Source organism: Arachis ipaensis, chromosome B9 (assembly GCF_059453495.1).
Source record: "Arachis ipaensis isolate K30076 ecotype BB chromosome B9, ASM5945349v1, whole genome shotgun sequence".
Lineage (NCBI taxonomy): Eukaryota > Viridiplantae > Streptophyta > Magnoliopsida > Fabales > Fabaceae > Arachis > Arachis ipaensis.
This window is the reverse complement of record NC_142444.1, coordinates 122,141,449-122,147,146: the sequence shown is the minus strand read 5'-3', so window position 1 is coordinate 122,147,146 and position 5,698 is coordinate 122,141,449. Positions and strand designations below refer to the sequence as shown.

The following is a 5,698-nucleotide window of genomic DNA, read 5'->3' as shown; positions in this document are numbered from 1 at the left end:
AAATAAAAATAAATACATAATAATATCATACAATATTCTTTAAATAATAAAAATTGTTTTTAAACAAAATATATTTATAATGAACTAAAAGTATTAAATTGATCATATTTTTAAATATTCATATATCTCACACTAAATTAAACATATTCATATCAAAATATACATATGTAATATTTAGACAAATCACTGCTGAATTTATATATCTTTGCTAAATTCTTTTTAATAGTTATTTAAAATTCACTTCCACGCTCTGACTCATCTTTTGTATTACTGAAAGCTCTGACAAACTATCCAAAAGTTGTGAATACTCAGAGAGAACTTGAAATGCCTATAAAATAATGAAATATAAAAAAAATGACATCAGAGGTGGTGGATAAAGTCCATGATCAAACATTTGATCTAAGTTGGGACTAATTATATGCAATCGATCTCCATATTAAAATGTATATAAGAACCTACTTATTTAAAACTCATTAATTATAGAAATAGGATTCAAATATTATCTGGTCAACCAACAAACTAGTCACTTATTTATACAAGAATCATCCAATACCCAGGAAAATTAACAACCGATAAATCCAAAATAAGATATGTGAGTGGACAATAGAAGAGAAATATAAAACAATATTTATGTCATACATGGTTGATGTACTACAAGTATGTAATTTGAGGAGCATTAGCAATATTATTTGTATTTTCTGTCATATTGTATTCAAATTCTTCAACTATTTTTTTAATTTCTTCTTCAACTCTTTGATCTCTAACTTGTTTTCTTTGTCGTTAAAGAGTTCTTTCAATCTTAGGATCATAGTGAAGAGGTTCTTTATCCCTGTTATTTTGCATAGACAAAAACAATAAGAATATCAAATTAAAATTCCCTCCTTCACAGTGATGAAGGAAAATACCCAAGAGGGGAAGAGGGAGAATAAACAAATAACAGTAAATAACTAAAAGCTAAAAAAAGTCTATTCTGGATAATCAAATGATTGGTAGTTTGTTAACCACTATTAATCTTCGGCAATGATGCCAAAAACTTGATGGAAATTTTACAACCTACAAACTACTGTCGTATCAAGTAATACCACAGGAGTGGGTTATTATTCCTATGAGGATTAACGGATTAAGCAAGTAATGGTCAATTGATTATTCTAGCCAGACAATCAAAATTAAGAGTTTCAATAGTGAATAGCATAAAAACAGAAAATTTGAACAGAAGCAAACTAAAATTGGTTAAGAAAATAAGATGATAAAGATAGTTAAGGTGTCAGAGATATTCATTCTTTAGGAAAATAATCCTTATGTCTATTTAGATGAGATATGCAAAGATCCATCACGACGAATCATAAATAATCAAATTCCAATTCTTTGGCAATTTAATTTCTCTTTAATCTAATTAATTTCCTTAGTCAATCACTTAAGAAAACGAGGGACAATTCTGATTCAATTTCAAGTAAGATTCAAAAGTAGTCCGTAGGTTGAATTATATATCACATATTCAAGCTAGTCCTAAACAAATGAAACTCATAAAGTGTTGTACATTCTTTGAAACTATTCCTAGTGAAATTAAAAAGTAGTGAGAAAGAGTTTTCAAGTTAATTCAAATATTAATTTTTTCCAAAACAATATTTAGAATCCAAGGAGGAGTTAGAATGTTTCCCAACAATTTTAAATCTTTAGACTTTAGGAATGAAGAACGAAAACTCAATCATGAAAGAAATCAAAGCATAACCCTCATATAAAATAGAACACTTAGATTAATAATCCATAAAAAAATGAACAGAACTCCTAACCAAGGTAGCAAAAATCGAGATTTTATATAGAATCGGAAAATTAATTAAAAATTGTAGAACGTAAAATCGTAAAACGGAACGTAAGATTCTACCAATTATAGAAATTTATCAATATCAATTATAAGAGTAATATAATATGATAAAATTAAATAATTTAAATAAAAATGAGAATTTAAATTTGTCAAATGTATCATAAATAATAACATAATGATAAAATAAAGATAAAGTAGCATAAATATATAATAAAATGTAACATTTGTAAAGTTCAAAAATAAAAATATAAACTAACCACAAGTCTGAAATTCAAAATAACAATATGTAACATCACAAATATAAAATAGATAACATAACATCATACTAAAAAATATAAAGACTAAAGTAGTTTATTAAAGTTATGATCATCATGTTCTCCAACATTTTGATTTTCATTAGGAGAAAAGTTGAGAAGCTCATTGAAAGCATCATCATCAAGAAGAGGAATCTCCAAATCAATCAAAGGACCCCCATCTTTACCTCTATGTTCTTGAGGGGCTAAGTTTACACCATTTTGTGTGTCAAATTCTTCCATATTTTCCATCATATTTTCATCTTCCACAATCCATTCTTCATCTGAATCCAAGTCTTCAAGGCTATAATCAGCAGTATTTCTTGATGGCTTCTTTCTTGCCAATCTTGAATTGGTCATCACAAAAACAACATCATTCATTGTGCTTGTCTTCAAACGATTTCTTCTTTTCGTGTGAACCTAATAATATCAAAATTTACAAGTATTTATTTAATATATTAACATATGCTAATTAAAAAAATAGAATTGAATAATTAACTAATTCTATAGTTTAGAAAATAAATTCCTAAGTTAATATCAAATTAAAAGTTTACCATCTCAAAAGCACTCTAATTGCGCTCACATCCTGATGAACTACAAGTCAAACTCATGACATGGATAGCAAACTTTTGAAGTTCTGGATGTTCATCCCCATAAGAATCCCACCATTGTGAGGGTGTTTTGGTTTTGAGAGCATTCTTGGCTACATCTCTACCAAAAAATTTAGCCTTACTCTTGAAATCTTCAAGTTGACTATCAATAATTGTAATGAGTGCAGGATCTCCCACAAGTATATCCAAACAATCATAAAGTCCTTTTTTAACATCATACTCAACCTTAAAATTAGGACTATAATGAATTTGTGGATTCAAATAATAGCCTGCAGCATGCAAAGGCCTAAAGAGTTGCTTGTCCCATCTTGCATCAATAATATCCCACAAAAGTTTATAACTAAAGAAAAACATACAAATAATGAATTAGACAATTAGTTAATTAGTAAATAATTAAATGATAAAACTGAGAGAAAAATGTTTACTTATTACTAGTTTTATTACTTTAGTTCAACACTTTGAAAAGCATCTTTAATCTTTTCTTTAGCACGATCAATTTCAGAATACATATATCCCATAGCTGCCTTACCCTCTGAATCCACTATACGAAGCACATGAAGAAGAGGATAAGCACCTCTCAAGCAATGGATAATTTTTCCCCAAAATGTTTTATCCAAAACAATATTTTCAATGTTTTTCCCATCTCTTGTCTTTGAGCACTTGCTTTCCTTCCATTCATCCGAGATGAACATTCTAATTATTGGATTCTTCTTCTCATTAAGACTACCCAAAGTAAGGTAGGACGTAGCAAACCACGTCATACCTGGTCTCACCAAATCTCTTCCTTTGGTGTGCTGTTGTAAAAGGGAAATTAGAGAAGTCCTAGAATATATGTAAGTAGTTAGCTTTCTTCCTTTGGCAATGGTGTCTTTGTGAAGATCTAGCTTCTTCTCAAAATCTTCAAGCATCAAATCAATGCAATGAGTGGCACAAGGAGTTCAATAAAGATTCTTTCTCTTTTCCATCAACATTTGTCCTGCCTTTTTGTAGTTAGCTGCATTATCAGTTACAACTTGAACCACATTCTCTTCTCCCACTTCCTCTACAACTTCATCAATCATCTTGAATATCTTTTCAGCTGTTTTGCATATATCAGAAGCATTAATGGATTTCAAGAAAACAGTTCCCTTAGGACTATTCACAAGAAAGTTGAGAATAGTTCTCCTTCTTTTATCTGTCCAACCATCTGTCATAATAGTGCATCCAGTTTTCTTCCATTCAGCTTTATGTTCTTCTAATGTTAGTTTGGTTGACTCTACCTTCTTCTTCAATAATTTTCCTCTTAACTCATCATAAGAAGGTGGCTTGAATCCTAATCCATGGCGGGCAACCTTCTCAAACATGTTATGGTATTCTTCAGACCTTGCAACATTAAAGGGAATAGCATTATTGTAGATGAACGAAGCAATTTCATCACACGCCTCTTCCCTTAAACCCTTCTTAAAAATTGAGTTGATTGTTGTTTGAGTGCTCACACCCCTTTTCTTAAAGAGACTTGCTGGTGTCTGTATTTCTTTTCCCCTTCTCTTCTCACCAAGTAAGGCATCCTCTTCTTCTTCTACTCCTTCATCTTTACTTTGTATCTTTTCTTCAAATTCTCTTGTCTTCTTAACTAAATTTTTTTGTAAACCAACAACAATATCAAACATATCCTTTTTAACCTCATCAGAAACACCCATGCAAGGTTCAACATCTTTTTTTGTTCCTGCCAAATGATGTTTCAACCTATACACTCCTCCTGTCACCACCTTATCACAATACTTGTATTTTATTTTTTTGGCATCTCCATCAACCGAAATTCCATGCTTCCAAGCTTTGTCACTCCTATTTCCTGCAGTATTTTTAGCGATCTTCTTGGATGCACAACCACGATCAGTTTCAACTCCAGTATTATTTTCACCATTATCCGCATTTGAAGCCATATTAAACCTAAACAAATAGAAGTACATAATTTATAATCTATGGAATCTAAAATGAGAACACAGTAGTAATAGATTCACATTATTTTTAAAAGAAAATTCTGTAGTCCATATCAACTTCACTACACTAAAATAAATAAACTTATAAACAAATATATAATTAACTATGTAAGCATTTAGGTTGTAGGTAGCAATTAAAAAACTTAACTAGCAAAGCTTTAAGAACCAAAAAATTAAATGAAAAATAAGGTTCCTAAATCCCAATCCAATTATGTTTCGTTGAAATTTTCTACTTTTATTATATTTGAGCACAGTACTATATATGTATTATATTGGTACTCCTTATTTATATTGGAATCTTTGAAATACAAAATTAAGAATGAGAGAGATGTTAACATTTTCTACTTTTCTTATATTTGAGCACAGTACTATATATGACATATGTATTATATTGGTACTCCTTATTTATATTGGAATCTTTGAAATACAAAATTTAGAATGAGAGAGATTTTGGTAAGATATATCACTACTCACGTTCATTAATCACTGTCATGTTTTTATTTTATCCTTAAACTATTAACAAAACAAAAGGCATAACAATCACTAATTGTAAATTTGTAATGATGATAAATCACTAAATATGTTATTAATTTATTATGTACTTACCGGATAAGATTGCACAAGGTACCGCAGGTCCGCAGCGCACAAGCACAGAACAGAGATGAATCATGCAGAGGCCACCACACTCATGGAGTCAGTCTCATAAAGCTGTGTTGACAAGAACTGAGAAGACAACAAGCTAACAATAGTAGAAGAAAAGTGTAAAATCGTTGAATAAAAACCTCAAAAAAATACAGAATACCATGGGTCAATGAGAGATTGAGAGTAGTGGAAGAGTGGGAGAGACTAGAGAGTCAGAATTCAAAAAGAAGGGCAGAGATAAGTAACCGTTTAGGAAGTGCAACAGAAATCGAAGAGTTTTTAGTGGGATTCGGGTTGGGACAGCCGGGTCGTCTCAAACCCGCAAATCCTCTTCTTCTGGATTTCCTTTCC

General features: G+C 30.4%; 1 pseudogene; it reads right to left on the bottom strand.

The window, feature by feature from the left end:
- Window positions 1–3,166: 3,166 nt before the first annotated feature.
- Window positions 3,167–4,405, bottom strand: LOC148546156 (uncharacterized; annotated as a pseudogene).
- Window positions 4,406–5,698: the final 1,293 nt, after the last annotated feature.